Raw genomic sequence first — 21512 nt, forward strand, 5'->3', positions numbered from 1 at the left:
AACCTGAGATTTTTTGATTGCCTATACGATGCACTCAATAATGTAGTTTATACACATATTGTGCAACAGCACTGTAGTGAGAATTAAAAATAACCTTTAGTGGTATATATTAAAACTAGCCTGAAATATATTAAGAATGTGGCTGTAAAGCCACTAGGTGAATTCCCTAAATCACAAAGAGATGTTGTGAGATGTTTCTATATATATATAGAACACTAGTGTGTGCAAAAAGCAATGTTACATAAGGCTACATGCGCACGCTGCTTCTTTTTCGTGTTCACAAACTGCAGCCAAAACTGCACCTTGTCAGAGAGAGCCTGGAAATGTCACAAAAAATGTAGGTGCTTTTTTGGTGCATTTTTGGCTGCAGTTTTGTCAACAATTGTTTCATGTATTTTTCAGTTCAAACAAGCCCATAAAGCTTGTTGAATTGAAAAAAAAAATGTAGAAATAAATAAATAATTAAAAAAAACTGGCATGCGGTCCCCCCCAATTTTAATGCCAGCCAGATAAAGCCATACGGCTGAAGGCTAGTATTCTCAGGATGGGGAGCTCCACGTTATGGGGAGCCCCCCAGCCTAACAATATCAGTCAGCAGCCGCCCAGAATGGCCGCATCCATTAGATGCGGCTGTTCTGGGACAGTACCCGGCTCTTCCCGATTTGCCCTGGTGCGTTGGCAAATCGGGGTAATAAGGAGTTATTGGCAGCCCATAGCTGCCAATAAGTCCTAGATTAATCATGTCAGCCGTCTCCCCGAGATACCTTCCATGATTAATCTGTAAGTTACAGTAAATGAACACACACACCTGAAAAATCCTTTATTAGAAATAAAAAACACAAACAAATTCCCTCATTACCAATTTATTAACCCCGACAAAGCCCTCCATGTCCGGCGTAATCCAGGATGGTCCAGCGTCGCTTCCAGCTCTGCTGCATGGAGGTGACCGGAGAAGCAGCAAACACCGCCGCTCCGGTCAGCTCCACGCAGCAACTGAAGACAGCCGCGCGATCAGCTGAGCTGTCACTGAGGTTACCCGCGGCTACCGCTGAATCCAGCGGTTGCCGCGAGTAACCTCAGTGACAGCTCAGCTGATCGCGCTACTGCGTGGAGCTGACAGGAGCGTGGAGGACGGGACTATCAGCGGGGGCGGTGGCAGTGAGAGGGGTCCATCATCTCCCCTGTGCGTGCACACTGGGGACAGCGGTTCTTCGGGGAACACGTGAAGGACGGGACTATCAGCAGCGGCGCCAGCGAGAGGGAAAAATCAATGTTTTCAGCTGCCAATGTCCATCCCCCTCTCGCTGCCGCCGCTGATACTCCCGTCCTCCACGTGTTCCCCGAAGTACCGCTGTCCCCAGCGTGCACGCACAGGGGAGATGATGTGGAGGACGGGACTATGAGCGGCGGCGGCGGCAGCGAGAGGGGGATGGACATTGGCAGCTGAAAACATTGATTTTTCCCTCTCGCTGCCGCCGCTGCTGATAGTCTCCGTCCTCCACATCATCTCCCCTGGGGACAGCGGTACTTCGGGGAACACGTGGAGGACGGGACGGGACCACTTGCCTGTTACCTCACTTCCTGACAAATCACCTGCGTTTTTGGTACCAAAAACGCAGGTAAAAGGCAGGTAAAATGCACCACTTTTGATTAGCATGCATTTTTCCTGCGTTTTTGATGCCCTCATTGATTTCAATGGGTGACAAATGTTGACAAAAACGCAGGAAGAATGAACATGCTGCATTTTTTTTGTCACAAACTTTTGACAAAAAAAACGCTGACAAATAAACTGCAATGTGCGCATGACAAATCTGACTTCTTATAGACTTTGCTGGGAAGTTAGATGTCAGAAAGTTCAGCTGACAAAACTGCAGCCAAAAAAGCAGCAAAAAAGCAGCAAAAAAAGCAGCGTGCTCATGTAGCCTAAATCCTGTAAGGATATAAAGAGGTGTTTAATGCAATACACAAACCACTACATGCCAGTGACAGTCAATTGGTAATCAAATTATCATTCAGTCTGTCAAAAAAGCTCAATAAATTCCTTTGAGCGTAAAGTGAACTTAAATTAAAGGTGAAAAAAAGGAAATATCTCACCCATACCACAGATCCAACTGGAAAGACAAGTGGGCCCCTAATAAGTTCGGGGAAAACTGTGGAGGTATTACCTTAGGCCTAAGGTCCCTCGCACAAAAACAATAAAGTTCTCACCCTGGTGTCCCACAGGCTCCAGCCCTAACAAGGGCAGTCCACAGCTGTCCCTGTTCACATGACCCTGGACATAGCCTATGCTCAATCCTGGTGCGTTTCCTCCTTTCTTCTGGGATTCATCAGTGGATGACAACTAAAATGCCAGGCTAGGAATCCAATATCACATGGCTCATCTGGCCAGTATCAAGGATCGAATGAGGGCTCTTGTTAGGATCGAAGGTGGACTACCCTTATTAGGGCAGGAGCCAGTGGGACACCAGGGTGAGAACTTTATTGTTTTTGTGCGAGGGACCTTTAGGCCTGAGGTAATACCTCCACTGCATTCCCTGGACTTATTATGGGCCCACTTGTTTATCCAGTTGGATCTGCGGTATGGGTGAGATCATTGATTTATTTCACCTTTAACCTTTGTCCGGCTGAATAGGTACAATTGTAACTATTCCGTTTTAAAATTGCAATACATTTTTTTTCCAAAAGCCGTAGAGGGCTGAAATTTCGTGACATCTCTGCAGTTTTGGTTCAGAATATATTGGCCAAATTTCAATAAAATATCTCCACCCCCTTCCGAGATAAGGGGTCGCTGTTAACGTTGTAAAATTATGCAGCCTGACGAAGGTTAATTTAAGTTCACTTTACACTCAAAGGAATTTATTGAGATTTTTTTTCACAGACTGAATGATAATTTGAATATAAATTGACTTTGTCACTGGCATATAGTGGCTGTGTATTTCTTTAAGCTCCTCTTTATATCTTTACAGGATCTAGGTGTAACGTTGCTTTCTGCCCACACTAGTGTTGTATATGTATAGATACACCTCATTACATCTCTTTAGGATTTAAATAATTCACCTAGTGGATTTTTTATCCACGTTTTTTATAGATTTGAGGCTGGTTTTAATATGTACCAATAAAGATTATTTTTTATCTCTCACTACGGTAATATTGAACATTGATATACTGTGTGTCTTATCTACCTATATAATTTGACTGTATATATGGTATATACAGGTAGGTGTACCGAAATGTCAGGCATGGGGGTATTCAGTAGGCCTTTGGCTGTCATAACAACTTATGATTGTGGATGGAGTGGAGTATTTTGCTCTGTTATCATTGGAGAACAAGATAAAGGACATTAAAGTGGGCTTTACACGCTACGATATCGCTAACGTATTATCGTCGGGGTCACGGTATTTGTGACGCACATCCAGGGCCGTTAGCGACATCGCAGCGTGTGACACCTATTAGCGACCCTAAACGATCGCAAAAGTGGTCAAAATCGTTGACCATGGAGAGATCGTCCTGAAACAAAAAATTGATTAGTGATGTTGTTAGTCGTTCCTGCTGCAGCACACATCGCTATGTGTGACACCGCAGGAACGAGGAACATCTCCTTACTAGAGATGAGCGAACCGGTCCCGGTTCGGCTCGAGGTTGGTTCGCCGAACGGAGGTCCCGTTCGAGTTCGGCTCGTCGAACGTTCGACGAACCGAACTCGAACTGCATAGGAAACAATGGCAGGCAATCACAAACACAGTAAAACACCTAGAAAACACCCTCAAAGGTGTCCAAAAGGTGACAAACAACTCCAACACATGGGAAAGTGACAAGGACATATACTCATGCGAAAACAAAACAGCTGGACAAGGAAAAAGAGGAGGACACACAGATATAGGCATGGCACGCCATTCTAAAATCATGTAAAACACCGCAAGGTGACTCCAAGCGTAGTCTCCCTTTTTTTCCAAAAATTGGGCCCCACACACACCCATCCATTCAGTGGCAGCAGTTGGGCCCCAGTTGTACAATTCACAGCTAGATTTGCATCAAGCACATTCAAAAATACGCCATAATTAACCGTCCCCAGGATGACACCGGGGTAGGTAGCAAAGTCTTTGCTGAACCATGACTTGTTCAACTTGGCTCCTTTTAAAAAACACAGCAAGCAAGGTTTACTCCAAACGGAGTCTCCCTTTTTTTTCCAAAAATTGGGCCCCACACACACCCACCCCTTCAGTGGCAGCAGTTGTGCCCCAGTTGTACACTTCACAGCTACATTTGCATCAAGCACATTCAAAAATACGCCATCCTTAACCATCCCCAGGATGGCACCGGGGTAGGTAGCAAAGTCTTTCCTGATCCCAGCTCTGTTCATCTTGGCTTCTTTTAAAAACACATCAAGCAAGGGTTACTCCAAGCGGAGCCTCCCTTTTTTCCAAAAATTGTGCCCCACACACCCACCCATTCAGTGGCAGCACTTGTGCCCTAGTTGTACACTTCACAGCTACATTTGCATCAAGCACATTCAAAAATACGCCATTCTTATCCGTCCCCAGGATGACACAGGGGTAGGTAGCAAAGTCTTTCCTGATCCCAGCTCTGTTCATCTTGGCTTCTTTTAAAAACACATCAAGCAAGGGTTACTCCAAGCGGAGCCTCCCTTTTTTCCAAAAATTGTGCCCCACACACCCACCCATTCAGTGGCAGCACTTGTGCCCTAGTTGTACACTTCACAGCTACATTTGCATCAAGCACATTCAAAAATACGCCATTCTTATCCGTCCCCAGGATGACACAGGGGTAGGTAGCAAAGTCTTTCCTGATCCCAGCTCTGTTCATCTTGGCTTCTTTTAAAAACACAGCAAGCAAGGGTTACTCCAAGCGGAGTCTCCCTTTTTTCCAAAAATTGGGCCACACAGACACCCACCCCATCAGTGGCAGCACTTGGGCCCTAGTTGTACACTTCACAGCTACATTTGCATCAAGCACATTCAAAAATACGCCATTCTTATCCGTCCCCAGGATGACACCGGGGTAGGTAGATAAAGTCTTTGCTGACCCATGACTTGTTCATCTTGGCTTCTTTTAAAAACAATGTAAGCAAGGGGTACTCCAAGCGGAGTCTCCCTTTTTTTCCAAAAATTGTGCCCCACACACACCCACCCATTCAGTGGCAGCACTTGTGCCCTAGTTGTACACTTCACAGCTACATTTGCATCAAGCACATTCAAAAATACGCCATTCTTATCCGTCCCCAGGATGACACAGGGGTAGGTAGCAAAGTCTTTCCTGATCCCAGCTCTGTTCATCTTGGCTTCTTTTAAAAACACATCAAGCAAGGGTTACTCCAAGCGGAGCCTCCCTTTTTTCCAAAAATTGTGCCCCACACACCCACCCATTCAGTGGCAGCACTTGTGCCCTAGTTGTACACTTCACAGCTACATTTTCATCAAGCACATTCAAAAATACGCCATTCTTATCCGTCCCCAGGATGACACAGGGGTAGGTAGCAAAGTCTTTCCTGATCCCAGCTCTGTTCATCTTGGCTTCTTTTAAAAACACAGCAAGCAAGGGTTACTCCAAGCGGAGTCTCCCTTTTTTCCAAAAATTGGGCCCCACACACACCCACCCCTTCAGTGGCAGCAGTTGTGCCCCAGTTGTACACTTCACAGCTACATTTGCATCAAGCACATTCAAAAATACGCCATTCTTATCCGTCCCCAGGATGACACAGGGGTAGGTAGCAAAGTCTTTCCTGATCCCAGCTCTGTTCATCTTGGCTTCTTTTAAAAACACATCAAGCAAGGGTTACTCCAAGCGGAGCCTCCCTTTTTTCCAAAAATTGGGCCCCACACACACCCACCCCTTCAGTGGCAGCAGTTGTGCCCCAGTTGTACACTTCACAGTTACATTTGCATCAAGCACATTCAAAAATACGCCATTCTTATCCGTCCCCAGGATGACACCGGGGTAGGTAGATAAAGTCTTTGCTGACCCATGACTTGTTCATCTTGGCTTCTTTTAAAAACAATGTAAGCAAGGGGTACTCCAAGCGGAGTCTCCCTTTTTTTCCAAAAATTGTGCCCCACACACACCCACCCATTCAGTGGCAGCACTTGTGCCCTAGTTGTACACTTCACAGCTACATTTGCATCAAGCACATTCAAAAATACGCCATTCTTATCCGTCCCCAGGATGACACCAGGGTAGGTAGCAAAGTCTTTCCTGATCCCAGCTCTGTTCATCTTGGCTTCTTTTAAAAACACATCAAGCAAGGGTTACTCCAAGCGGAGCCTCCCTTTTTTCCAAAAATTGGGCCCCACACACCCACCCATTCAGTGGCAGCACTTGTGCCCTAGTTGTACACTTCACAGCTACATTTGCATCAAGCACATTCAAAAATACGCCATTCTTATCCGTCCCCAGGATGACACAGGGGTAGGTAGCAAAGTCTTTCCTGATCCCAGCTCTGTTCATCTTGGCTTCTTTTAAAAACACAGCAAGCAAGGGTTACTCCAAGCGGAGTCTCCCTTTTTTCCAAAAATTGTGCCCCACACACCCACCCATTCAGTGGCAGCACTTGTGCCCTAGTTGTACACTTCACAGCTACATTTGCATCAAGCACATTCAAAAATACGCCATTCTTATCCGTCCCCAGGATGACACAGGGGTAGGTAGCAAAGTCTTTCCTGATCCCAGCTCTGTTCATCTTGGCTTCTTTTAAAAACACAGCAAGCAAGGGTTACTCCAAGCGGAGTCTCCCTTTTTTCCAAAAATTGGGCCACACAGACACCCACCCCATCAGTGGCAGCACTTGGGCCCTAGTTGTACACTTCACAGCTACATTTGCATCAAGCACATTCAAAAATACGCCATTCTTATCCGTCCCCAGGATGACACCGGGGTAGGTAGATAAAGTCTTTGCTGACCCATGACTTGTTCATCTTGGCTTCTTTTAAAAACAATGTAAGCAAGGGGTACTCCAAGCGGAGTCTCCCTTTTTTTCCAAAAATTGTGCCCCACACACACCCACCCATTCAGTGGCAGCACTTGTGCCCTAGTTGTACACTTCACAGCTACATTTGCATCAAGCACATTCAAAAATACGCCATTCTTATCCGTCCCCAGGATGACACCAGGGTAGGTAGCAAAGTCTTTCCTGATCCCAGCTCTGTTCATCTTGGCTTCTTTTAAAAACACATCAAGCAAGGGTTACTCCAAGCGGAGCCTCCCTTTTTTCCAAAAATTGGGCCCCACACACCCACCCATTCAGTGGCAGCACTTGTGCCCTAGTTGTACACTTCACAGCTACATTTGCATCAAGCACATTCAAAAATACGCCATTCTTATCCGTCCCCAGGATGACACAGGGGTAGGTAGCAAAGTCTTTCCTGATCCCAGCTCTGTTCATCTTGGCTTCTTTTAAAAACACAGCAAGCAAGGGTTACTCCAAGCGGAGTCTCCCTTTTTTCCAAAAATTGGGCCACACAGACACCCACCCCATCAGTGGCAGGACTTGGGCCCTAGTTGCAAACAGGATGTTTTGATTTGCATCAAGCACATTCCAAATCAACAAGCATTTACTCTCCCCAGGATGACACAGGGGTAGTAAATTCCTTCTGGATCCATGACTTGTTCATTTTGATGAACGTCAGTCTGTCCACATTGTCACTGGACAGACGCGTGCGCTTATCTGTCAGCACACACCCAGCAGCACTGAATACACGTTCAGAGACAACGCTGGCAGCTGGACACGACAAAATCTCCAAGGCGTAAGTTGCGAGCTCTGGCCATTTTTCTAGGTTTGAAGCCCAAAAGGAGCAAGGCTCCAGTTGCACAGTCATGGCATCGATGTTCATTTGGAGATACTCCTGTATCATCCTCTCCAGCCGTTGAGTATGTGTCAGACTTGTTGTCTCTGGTGGCCTTGCAAAAGAGGGTCTAAAAAAATTATGAAAAGATTCCATAAAATTGCTGTTACCGGCACCAGATACGGTCCTACTGGTACGGGTAGACTGTTGAAGATGACGAGACCGTCCCATGTTTGTCAAGTTACAACTGGGAGATTCCCTCCCTGCACCTGCACGGTTCTTTGGTGGAAAAGCCGATCTAAGATCGAGTAACAGCTTCTGCTGATACTCCTGCATACGTGCGTCCCTTTCTATGGCTGGAATTATGTCACAAAATTTGGACTTGTACCGGGGATCTAATAGTGTGGCAATCCAGTAGTCATCATCACTTCTAATTTTGACAATACGACTGTCATGTTGGAGGTAGTGCAACAAAAAGGCACTCATGTGTCTTGCGCAGCCATGCGGACCAAGTCCACGCTGTGTTTGTGGCATAGAGGTGCTACCCGTTCTTTCTTCCTCTGACATCTCCCCCCAACCTCTTTCAACTGAAATTTGACCAAGGTCTCCCTCATCCCCTGAGTCTTCCATGTCCATGGACAGTTCGTCCTCCATTTCTTCATGTTCTCCTGCACCTTGCTCAACATTTCGCCTGCTACTATGCGCCCTTGTCGATCCCTGTCCCACATGGTCCCATGCCTGCTGCGTTGGTGATGATGAACGTCTGGACCTTGGTGATGTTGTTGTCCCTTGCGCATATGAATCCTCCTGTAGTTCCTCCCCTTCATGTTGTCCCACCCCCTGACTCCGAATAGTGTTTAGCGTGTGCTCCAGCATGTAAATGACTGGAATCGTCATGCTGATAATGGCATTGTCAGCGCTAAACATATTCGTCGCCATGTCGAAACTGTGCAGAAGGGTGCATAGGTCCTTGATCTGAGACCACTCCATCAGGGTGATCTGCCCCACCTCTGCATCTCGTTGTCCCAGGCTATACGTCATGACGTATTGCACCAGGGCTCTGCGGTGCTGCCACAGTCGCTGTAACATGTGGAGAGTTGAATTCCAGCGTGTCGCCACATCGCATTTCAGGCGATGAACCGGCAGGCCGAAAGACTTCTGGAGCGATGCAAGTCGCTCTGCTGCGGCGCTTGAACGGCGGAAGTGAGCTGACAGTTTTCGTGCCCTGTTCAGAAGGCCATCTAGGCCGGGATAGTGTGTTAAAAATTGCTGGACGACAAGGTTCAACACGTGAGCCATACAAGGTACGTGTGTCACCTTGCCCAGGCGAAGGGCCGCACCCAGGTTTGCAGCATTGTCGCACACGGCCTTACCAGGCTGCAGGTTGAGTGGAGACAACCATTTATTAAACTCGGACCGCAGAGCTGCCCACAACTCCTCAGCTGTGTGACTCTTATTCCCAAGACATGTCAAGCTAAAGACCGCCTGATGCCGTTGCGCTCTGCTGCCAGCATAGTAATGAGGCGTGCGTGATTCCTTCTGCGCAGTGAGAACGCTGGTGGCCTGACCAGGCAGGCTTGGGGCGGAGGTGGAGGACCCAGATGAGGTGGAGGATGCAGAAGCTGTGGCGGAACTTGGACAGACAGAGGATTGACACACAAGTCGTGGGGACGGCAAGACTTGTGCAGCAGACCCTTCACCATCTATCACCATAGTTACCCAGTGCCCAGTCAGCGACATGTAACGTCCCTGTCCATGCTTACTGGTCCAAGTATCGGTGGTGAAATGCACCCGTTCACACACAGAGTTTCTCAAGGAAGCGGTGATGTTGTGTGCGACATGCTGGTGTAGCGCGGGCACACCTTTCTTAGAGAAGTAGTGGCGACTAGGCATCTGGTACTGGGGCACAGCGACAGACATAAGGTCTCTAAAATCCTGTGTGTCCACTAGGCGGAAAGGCAGCATTTCGGTAGCCAACAGCTTACAGAGGGATAGAGTCAACCTCTTAGCTTTGTCATGGGTCGGAGGAAGTGGCCTTTTATTTGACCACATCTGAGGGACAGAGATCTGTCTGCTGTGTGTAGACGGTGTTGAGTAGGGTGTCCCTGGAAAAATGCAGGTTTGTGAGGAAAGTGCAGGCGGAGACATGATGTTGCCTTCATCCAACGTTGGTGCTATCAATGTCTGAGAGAGCTGTACACACTCACTTGTTTCCCCTTCCAAACCAACTGACGACCTTACAAGCAAACTGCCTGTTGCGGTTACAGTGGTGGAAGTTTTGCGTGGAAAAACAGGTGTGACAGCTGTCCCCACAGTCCTAGAAGATGAAGAGCGCGCGGATGCACTGGAAGGGGCGGGCGGTGGATGGTTCGCTCCGCTAGGCCGCATTGCATCACGGTGAGCTTCCCACCGGGACCTATGATATTTATTCATGTGACGATTCATGGAAGAAGTTGTCAAACGGCTGAGGTTTTGACCTCTACTAAGAGAACCATGACAAATTTTACAGATCACATGATTTGGGCGATCTTTTTCTATGTCAAAAAAGGACCAGGCTAGGCAAGGCTTAGAGGCCATGCGACCTGTTGATCCACCCCGAATAATGCTCATAGGCAGAGTGGTGGCTGAGGATGCAGTTGTAGACGTGCTACCAGTGCTCCGACTCTGTCCAGGAAGGCGCAAGGTAACTTCGTCGTCGGTTGCATCCTCCTCCACCGCCTCTGTTGACCTCCTCGAGTGCGTGACTGGGGGTTGACAGTAGGTGGGATCTAGAACTTCATCATCAATTGTTGTGTTTGCACTCCCCTCCCCCTCAGACCGAGCCTCTTCTTGCCCTGACCGAATATTTAAGTTGTCATCCCAATCGGGTATCTGCGTCTCATCTTCATCAGTATGTTCCTCATTGTCTATAACCACAGGTGTTACAGTTTGTGACAAAGGGTCAACATTATGCTCAGAAACTTGGTCCTCACGGCCTGAATCAGAGTCACAAAGGTTCTGGGCATCACTGCAGACCATTTCCTGTTCTGTACTCACTGTAGCTTGGGAGCAGACCTCTGATTCCCAGGCTATAGTGTGACTGAACAGCTCTGCAGACTCAGCCATCTCAGTTCCACCATACTGTGCAGGGCTGATGGAGACTTCAGAGCTGGGAGAAATCAAGTGTGATTGGGATGACAACTCAGAGGACTGGTGTTTTTTGGATGCGGTACTTGAAGTGGCTGAGAGGGCACTTGTTGGACCACTTGAGATCCATTCAAGCATTTTCCTTTTTTGCCCATCATCTACCTTTCTTCCTGTTGTTCGTGTCCGTAAAAAAGGGAGCACATCGGATTGTCCACGGTAAGTAGTAGACATCTTACTTTTGCTGGTAGATGGTCTATCTTCAGCAGATGATAATGGAGCTTTGCCACCTTCCCCACAGACAAAACCTTTTTTGCCTTTTCCACCACGCCTCTTCCCCTTTCCACCAGCATCTGTCATTTTGCCACTCATGTTGATTGCGACAAGATTGTGGACTGAAAATGTGGTAGTAAAAATTGAGAGGTGGTGAAGATTGCAGTGGTGGTCTAGCTTTATTAACAGCAGAATAATAAAGAATAAATATCCCTGACAATGCAACTTAGTTATAATGAGTTGGCGTGTGCAACGCAGGCAGATGCGCTCTGCAAATGTCTTGGCACTAGTGGGACTATAGCAAAGTCCAATAGCCACGTATAGGATGCCACTAGGTACACTGAGTGTTTGCTAGTATAATGGCTTAGTTATAATTAGTTGGAGTGTGCAACGCAGGCAGATGCGCTCTGCAAATGTCTTGGCACTAGTGGGACTATAGCAAAGTCCAATAGCCACGTATAGGATGCCACTAGGTACACTGAGTGTTTGCTAGTATAATGGCTTAGTTATAATTAGTTGGAGTGTGCAACGCAGGCAGATGCGCTCTGCAAATGTCTTGGCACTAGTGGGACTATAGCAAAGTCCAATAGCCACGTATAGGATGCCACTAGGTACACTGAGTGTTTGCTAGTATAATGGCTTAGTTATAATGAGTTGGAGTGTGCAACGCAGGCAGATGCGCTCTGCAAATGTCTTGGCACTAGTGGGACTATAGCAAAGTCCAATAGCCACGTATAGGATGCCACTAGGTACACTGAGTGTTTGCTAGTATAATGGCTTAGTTATAATGAGTTGGAGTGTGCAACGCAGGCAGATGCGCTCTGCAAATGTCTTGGCACTAGTGGGACTATAGCAAAGTCCAATAGCCACGTATAGGATGCCACTAGGTACACTGAGTGTTTGCTAGTATAATGGCTTAGTTATAATTAGTTGGAGTGTGCAACTCAGGCAGATGCGCTCTGCAAATGTCTTGGCACTAGTGGGACTATAGCAAAGTCCAATAGCCACGTATAGGATGCCACTAGGTACACTGAGTGTTTGCTAGTATAATGGCTTAGCTATAATGAGTTGGAGTGTGCAACGCAGGCAGATGCGCTCTGCAAATGTCTTGGCACTAGTGGGACTATAGCAAAGTCCAATAGCCACGTATAGGATGCCACTAGGTACACTGAGTGTTTGCTAGTATAATGGCTTAGTTATAATTAGTTGGAGTGTGCAACGCAGGCAGATGCGCTCTGCAAATGTCTTGGCACTAGTGGGACTATAGCAAAGTCCAATAGCCACGTATAGGATGCCACTAGGTACACTGAGTGTTTGCTAGTATAATGGCTTAGTTATAATTAGTTGGAGTGTGCAACGCAGGCAGATGCGCTCTGCAAATGTCTTGGCACTAGTGGGACTATAGCAAAGTCCAATAGCCACGTATAGGATGCCACTAGGTACACTGAGTGTTTGCTAGTATAATGGCTTAGTTATAATTAGTTGGAGTGTGCAGAGGACAAGAGGGTACAGTGGCAGGATTGTGGTGCTCTGGGTAGAGGAATGGAAGCCTGCCTTTCTATTCCCTCCTAATGGTGAAATGCAGGGAGGAAATCCCTGACCTTGGCTACACAGACGCTGTGGCTGTTTTCAGGACCTGTCACCTATGGCTCTCTGACCCTGCCGGTTTGAGCCCTTAAAAGGACTGCTATAAAGTGCTCTCCCTATGCTGTCTAACGCTGTGTATGCAGCGCATACAGCTGTATCGGCTATAGGACTCAGGAGGACGGAGCTGCGACAGTGATGTCTGACAGCAAAGACGCAGAAGGCAGATAATGGCGTCCTGGAAGAAAATGTCCGGTTTTATAATGCAGGGACATGTGACATGGACATCCTATCACACATGCCGTTGCTTCTCTGGCTCAAAGTCCACTTAGCTGTGTGTGTGTCTGGGATTGGCTGACATGCTGGCCCGCCCCACAAGACGCGCGCGCTTAGGGAAGGAAGACAAGAAAAAAAAAAAAAAAAATGGCGATCGCCATTATACAAACAGCAGTGATCTGAAGGCGCTGTTCACGCACACTATACACTGAAATGTCATAATAGTGTGATTCACAGAGTGACTTACACTATTACAGCAGAAACCAAGCTAGGATTTTGCTGTTTTTTTGCTGCTAGAACCGTTCTCGAACGTTTCTAGAACTATCGAGCTTTTGCAAAAAGCTCGAGTTCTAGTTCGATCTAGAACATGCCCCAAAATCACTCGAGCCTAGAACTGGAGAACCACGAACCACGAACCGCGCTCAACTCTACTCCTTACCTGCGGCCACCGGCAATGCGGAGAAAAGGAGGTGGGCGGGATGTTACGTCGCGCTCATCTCTGCCCCTCCGCTTCTATTGGCCGGCCGCATAGTGACGCCACAGTGACGTTGCTATGACGCCGAACGCACCACCCCTTGAAGGAGGGATTGTTCAGCGGTCACAGCGACGTCGCAGCACAGGTATGTGCGTGTGACGCTGCATAGCGATAATGTTCGCTACGGCAGCGATCACACAATATCGCACACACGACGGGAGCGGCTGCTATCGCGCTCGACATCGCTAGCAATTGCTAGTGATATCGTAGTGTGTAAAGCCTGCTTTACTCTTCCCAACACGTTGCACTGTACTGGTAAAAATATACAAGTCTGTAGCTACAATTCTTCATGACTAGTGATGAGCGGACCTGGACTGTAAAAGTCAGGACGCACATGGTTTCAAAGGTGCCCTAATGCCAGGCCTGGGATTCCGAGGGTTTGATACGAATCCGGCACTAGAGAAATTAAAAAAAAAAAATTAAAGAAAAAAATAAAGAAAATAAGAATGAAGTGAGTGCTTCATACTTACTGAGGCTCCGTCATGGCAGCACAGTGCTTCCAGGTCGCTCATTCACTTCCGGTGCTGCGCATTAGGCTCATCGCATATGCACTGCTTTCCCTGCCCACCGGCCATCCTGGTGCCTGTGATTGGTTGCAGTTAGATGCACCCCAGCCTGTGTGACCGCGTCTGACTGCAACCAATCACAGGCCCGGTGTGCAGGTCAATATCGTGGTGTAAAATAAATAATTAAATAAAACAATTGGTGTACAGTCCCCCCATATCATGATAACCAGCACAGATAAAGGCCACAGCTACAGGCTGCAGCCAGGCGCTTATCTTGGCTGTGCATCAAAATAAGAGGAGCCACATGCGGCTTTTTTTTTAAATTATTTAAATAAATAATTTTAAAAAACGACATGCGTTCCCCGCAATTTTGATACCCAGCCAAGATAAAGCCAACAGCTGGGGGCTGGTATTCTCAGACTGGGGAGGTCTATGCTTATTGGAGCACCCCCAGTCTAAAAATAGCAACCTGCAGCCGCCCAAGATTGTCGCATCTATTAAATGCGACAAGCCTGGTGCGGTGGCAATCATGGTAATTAGGGAGTTAATGGCAGCCCACAGCAGCCACTAAGTCCTAGACTAGTGATAGCAGGTGACTATGAGACACCCCATCACTAATCTGTAAATCTGTAAGTGAAAGTAAAAATAAAATACAAAAAACAACCTCTTTCACCACTTTATTAACCGTAAAACACCCCTTCAGGTCTGACGTAATCCACATGAGGTCCAACGATGATCTAGCTCTGCTACATCTCAGTCAGACTGAGTGGCCATAGAGCATGACTGCCTGCTGTGAGTGCAGACAGACAATGACTGAGCCGCGCGATCAGTAGTGATGTGACTCAGGTAATTTGCGGTCACAGCTGGACAATCCCATCTGGGACCGCAAATCACCTGAGTGACGTTACTGCTGATTGTGTGTCTCTGTCTGCACTCAATTCACTCAATTAAAATTCTGTGTCCTGCTGCATCCATCGCAGCCGCCATAAAAAGTAGAAGTAGAAGGATCCGGTAAAATAATATACTGGTGAATTGTGGTTGCATGCATTGCACTTTGAATGCACAGGATCCGGGTTTGCGGCAAAAAATCCATTTGTGCCGCAGTTAAAAAAAACGTAGTGTGAAAGTAGCCTTTTTTGGATATTTTTTTCCTGACTTGAAATCATTGGAATCATTTACAATTTGGTTAGTTGGAAGTTACTAAGTTTGAGAAACTTTTAATTACCTGTTCCATTTGCTTTAATACGTATTTATGCTGTATAAGTGATCTTTTTGTACATTGTACACAAAGGGGTTGTCCACTTTTAGAAAACTTTATGGCATATGCTATGATGGTTATAAAAAACAAACCAAATGCTACTTACCCTCTAAGAACTTTGCGTCGGCTTTTAGCCGCTGCCCTGGTGATAATAATAATATAATAATATTTATTCATTTACATAGCGCTATTAATTCCATAGCGCTTTCCATACATCAGCAACACTGCCGCCCCTTGGTAATCTCACGACGACAGCGCTGCAGCACATCACTCAGCAAACCTCTGAGCTCAGTAATTAGCTAACTAGACGATACAGAAAGAAGAGGTCCCTGTGCAAGAAGATTATATGGGCCCTCTGCAGTCCAATAGCTCATCATAATGCATAATCACAACTACTTTGGAGAAAGAAATAGACCCTTTTGCCTCTTGGGACCATTGTACAGATTGCACCAATGATATGTCCACCCCTAGGTTGGCTGCAGAGATTACCTAATATTTATATGCATTAGTCAGGTATAATCTGGACCAAACTAATGCATGGGGCTGTTTTTGTGACGACAACCTGTATTTAGTGGTGAAAATTGCCAATGTACACTAACACGTAGGCTAATATTGTGCTGTTCATCTGCATAGACAGACCAAAAAATGTTCTTGTGAACTCTTAGGTTAAGGAACATTTCTAGAAGCATTACATCTGTCTATGTGCTATCTGTTTGCAGACTGACAAATAAAAGTCGATATGCTAGTGCACATGAGTGATTTTCCCCAGAGATTGTGTGGAAAAATCAAAGCATCCACCATTGTCTTCCATTGTATACATGAGATTATGCTAGTTTTAATGTCAAATAGTTCGTACAGCCGACCGTAATGTAGAAGACCATAGAGAGCTGTACGTGGAACCAGTTATGTCAGCCATTAATTTACCATAATTGTAAATAAATAGGGATGATCGAATACTTTGATTATTTGGCCTTGTGAATATTTTCCGAATACCTCGCCGCTATTCGACTATTCGCAAATATTCAATGTGCAATGTAAGTCTATGGGAAACCTGAATAACAACTATTCGGTACTATTCGGGCTTCCCATAGACTTACATTGCGCATCGAATAGTCAAATAGTGGCGAGAAGAAGAGGGGAGCCAGCACTGCTTATGAATGGCATGCAACAATGAAAAAATAAAAAGTGTAAAATTCACAAATTCATTCCTACTGTAACATTTCAATGAGATTTTTTGCAAATTATTGATCAATGATTTGAGCCCCCCTGCCCCGTCACGGCAAATCTCTATAGGGGGGTCCCTACACTATGTTATAAATTAATATCGTACCATAAGGTCTCATATAATGACTTAAACAGGACCATATAAGAACACCACTTACCAGGGGAATGTCAGAACCGCTCCCATGCTGCAAGGACTGACAACTGCGAATAAAGACAGCCCAGGTCTTCTTTGCGTCAAATAGTGGCGAGGTATTTGGAAAATATTCGCGAAGCCGAATATTTGAGGTATTCAATCATCACTTGTAAAGCGCCATGGAATAAATGACGCTATAATAATAAATAATAATAATAATCCCTATATATATATATCTATATATATATATACGTATAACCTGTAAATAGCAGAAATTATGCATCTAGCTTGCTAAACGTAAGAAAAAAACAAAAAAATAGGGAACATTGTATCAGTCTCATACACATAGGTCTTTGAAAACTACGTCTTGGTTTCTTTTTGTTTCTACAGCTACATATGAAAAGATGTCTCTTTTCATATTGTTCCAAGTGATATTACTACAGGGAATCTATCATCAGGTACACTCAAGTCAACATTGGTGGACCCCAAGCATGATGGATTGCACAGACCAAGAGCAATCGTCTGTATGGTCCTGCTTGGTCAGGGTACAATATATAACTTCAAATAATGACTCAAAACATGTTGGATGGAACCGTTAAGCCAACTAACTTAGGCACTCAGTAGCTGCTTGAAAGACACCAAATTACAACCAGCTGATAGAATCTATAGGACAAAAAAACATGGGGATGGGTGGTGGGGACATCTCACTATCCACACAGGTAAGAGAACCCTCTGATATCCCTCTTTCCCCTTGTTTTTTTAGACCACTTCTCAAACTTTCGATTATCCAAATAGGGTTCAGGTCTCGCTCCACCTCAAATTTCCCTTTAAAACCTTGTAGTTCTTGGCACTCTCCTTATACAATTCAGAGCCTACATGGACCAAGTACAACCACCTGGAAAATTACGGTAATTCTCTAACAAATTTACAAATTTCTAAACATCTGCTTTAAAGGGGTTGTCCACCATTAATGGCTTATCCTTAGGATAGGTTATCAATGTCTGATTGGCTGGAGTCCGACACCTAGCAACCCCACCGATGACCTGTTCCCGGCCGCGGAAATTGATTTAATGGGAGGCAGATGTGCAGTACCCAGCCGTGGCCACCATTAGAAGACGGGCAGCCCCGGAACGGAGCATTTCCGGCCATCTGTTGCCAGCGACGGTACTGAGAATAGCTGATCGGCGGAGGTGATGGGTGTCGGAGCCCTGGCGGATCAAACATTGAGGATCTATACTAAGGATAGGCCATCAATGAAAAAGTAGTGGACAATCTTTTTAAGCCAGCTAACTTAGGCAGTCAATGACTGCTTGAAAGACGCCAAAGTCAGCCACAGGAGGACTTCAAGACACCTACTCGGATGGCCAACTTACACCCAACAAAGCTAGAGTCTTCTAAATTCCATCCTGCAGCCCGGAAATATAAATATTCATCCTAGTTGCATTCAGATGGACACCATCTGGCAAAAAACAGCCTCTTTATCACCCTCCAATATAATATTTGGTACTGTCACTCCTAACTGGTGCACGAGCTTCGAAATTCTAATATTGAGTTGCTTTCTGGCCTCCTCTATTGCAGCCAAGTTCCTACAGTCCCGTCCAACTTTTTGTGGAATTATCTCAGACCAAACCAAAATTCCGATTTTATTAAAGCAATTAATTAAACCTAACTTAGGGGGGCTTTGCACATTGTGACATCGCTACTGCGATATCGTCGGGGTCAAATTGAAAGTGACGCACATCTGGCGCCAGTAACGATGTCGCAACGTGTAAAGCCTAGATGCACCGATAAACGATCGCAAAGCGTAAATCGGTGATCTGTGTAGTGTTGGTCATTTCCATAATTTCGCTACAGTGACAGGTACGATGTTGTTCCTCGTTCCTGCGGCAGCACACATTGCTGTGTATGAAGCAGCAGGAACGAGGAACATCTCCTTACCTGCGTCCCGCCTGCAATGAGGAAGGAAGGAGGTGGGCGGGATGTTTACGTCCCGCTCATCTCCGCTCCTCCGCTTCTATTGGCCGCCTGCCATGTGACGTCGCTGTGACGCCTCACGACCCGCCCCCTTAGGAAGGAGGCGGGTTGCCGGCCAGAGCGACGTCGCAGGGCAGGTAAGTGCGTGTAAGCTGCCGTAGCGATAATGTTCGCTACGGTAGCTATCACAAGATATCGCATATGCGACGGGGGCGGGGACTATCGCGCTCGGCATCACTACAATCGGCTAGCGATGTCGCAGCGTGCAAAGTACCCCTTAACCTGTCCCAAGTCATTGCAGCAGGATAATGCTCCATCGTATGCATCAAAGTTGCATCAAAATACTTCACTGTTTGGCTTGCCAGTAAAGGCCTTAAATAATAATACATGTCTCCCTTCTCATCTAACCTAAACCCTGTTGAGAACTTAGGGGCCCTCCTTAAATGGGAGATTTGCGATGAAGGAAAACAGTACTGCTCTCTAAACAGTGTCTGGGAAGCTGTCATTGGTGCTCCCAAAAAGTTGATTATCAACAGGTTAGGAAACAAATAGACTCCATGTGTGGAGACTTATGACTGTTATTGAAATGAGGGGGGCCATAGTTTATTGGGCCTTCCCCAGCCTAACTATAGCAGCCCACAGCTGCCTCAAAATTGGCGCTTCCATCAGATGTGCCAATCCTGGTGCTTATCTGGCTCATCCCGATTGCCCTTGAGCAGTGTCAATCGGAGTAATATAAGGGGCTAATGACAGCTGTGATTTGTCAAAGCTCATAGCTGTCATCAAGTGTGTGGGAACTCAGTAAGTATTACTGTCCTGCTTTAATCACCATTTTGCTTCATTTTATTTATTTTTATCCTGGTGGCCGAACCCAAACAGTAACACGGACTACCCTGAAAATATGTGTTCGAAGTCCGTGCACGTTCGCCGATCACTAGTCATAGTTAATTGTCGCGTACCATAGGGGTCAGTATTTGGCTGTCTTCATTCTAATATATGTAATAGTAACCTTTTAGAGGGCATACTGCAAAGAATTTAAATATTTACAGATGATGGTAATCTCTGCAAAGTAATAAGTGCTTATGAGAATAATTTAATACAACAGAGGGATTTGGGGAACATGAAGGCTTTACTGAGAAAAGGCAATTGAAGTTTCATGCATTTGAGGCAAAGAAGCAAAATGTATAGTTATATGTTACCTGTTAAAACATTGGGTAAAATTGTCACAGAAAAGGATTTGGGTGTACAGTATATGCGGATGGCAAATTCATCTTTAGTAGCTAAGGCAAATAAAATCATGGGATGTATTAAAAGAGGCATAGATGTTTTTTTGGCGCTGCGTTTTTGGCCGCTAAAAATGCATAAAAATGCACCCGCGGCAAAAACGCTCAAAAAAATGCACCAGTAAAAACGCATGCATTTTACCGTGTTTTGGCTGCGTTTTGCTGCGTTTTTGATCTCTGCGTGTTTTCCAATGCATTGCATGGGGGGACAACGCAGAAAAACGCAGGAAAGAATTGACATGTCCATTTTTTTTAAGCTAAAAAACGCAGCTAAAAAAAAAAGTTGTTTGCGGACAGCAAAAATAAAATCTCAGACTTTGCTGGGGGAAGCAAAGTCATGCAGTTTTGAGCACAAAAACGCACCCGAAAAATGCACAAAAATGCCGCGAAAAATGCACTGTGCGCACATAGCCTTAGAATACTCTGTATAATTTTGGGCTACAGTGTCTTAAAACATAGCTGAAATAGAGAAGGTGCAAGGTTATTATGGGAATGCATGCACTGCAATACCAAGATAGGTTATTAAACTTCAGGTTACTCAGTTTGAAAAATCGCAGGCTTAGGGGCGATCTTATTACATTGTACAAATATAGGAAGGGGCAGTATGGAGCTCTTCCTAATGATTTTTACATCTAGGCTTGTAATGATGACAAAGAGCACACCCTTTATGACTAGAGGAAACATTTAATCATCGTCATACATGCAGATTGTTTGCTGTAAGAGCGATGAGATTATGGAACGCTCTACAACACGATGTTCTAAGGGTTAATTCACTTTAAAAAAGTTCAACGAGGGCTGGATGCCATTCTTCAAAAAAAAATATAATGTTCAAAGTTATGCATACTAAATTTTCGAGATGGGATGTTGATCCAGGGATCTAGTCTGGTTGCTGAATGTGGAGTCAGGAGTTTTCGCCTAATGCGGGCGTCACACGGTACGATCTATCATGCGATCGCACGAGCGATCGTACCTGCCCCCGTCGTTTGTACGCCACGGGCAAATCGCTGCCCGTGTCGTACAAAGTCGTTAAACCGCCGTCACACGTACTTATCTGCTAAGAGACCTCGCTGTGGGCGGCGAACATCCTCTTCCTGAAGGGGGAGGGACGTTCGGTGTCACAGCGACGTCACACAGCCGCCGGCCAATAGAAGCGGAGGGGCAGAGATGAGAGGGACGTAAACATCCCGCCCACCTCCTTCCTTTCGCATAGCCGGCGGGTGCCGCGGGAGGCAGGTAAGCTGTGTTCATCGTTCCCGGGGTGTCACACGGAGCGATGTGTGCTGCCCCGGGTACGATGAACAACCGGCGCCATGAAAAATAAACGATTTTTAAAAATAAGCGACGTGTACACGACTCACGATTTGTGACAAATTCAGCGTCGCTCGGAGGTGTCACACGAAACGACGTTGCAAACGATGCCGGATGTGCGTCACGAAAACCGTGACCCCCGACGATGCATCGCACGATAGATCGTCTCGTGTGACGCCCGCATAATATGGGACAATGATCATCTGCCTCATGGGGATTTTGTCTTCTTCTGGATCAAC

The 21512-nt window shown here is 46.0% G+C and overlaps 1 protein-coding gene across 5 annotated transcripts in view; it reads left to right on the plus strand.

Annotated features, from left to right (window-relative positions):
• Window positions 1-21512, plus strand: part of HECW2 (HECT, C2 and WW domain containing E3 ubiquitin protein ligase 2) — a 453200-nt gene that overhangs the window by 244701 nt on the left and 186987 nt on the right. The gene's annotated exons all lie outside the window — the stretch shown is intronic.

The sequence above is a fragment of the Anomaloglossus baeobatrachus genome, chromosome 7 (genome assembly GCF_048569485.1).
Source record: "Anomaloglossus baeobatrachus isolate aAnoBae1 chromosome 7, aAnoBae1.hap1, whole genome shotgun sequence".
NCBI lineage: Eukaryota > Metazoa > Chordata > Amphibia > Anura > Aromobatidae > Anomaloglossus > Anomaloglossus baeobatrachus.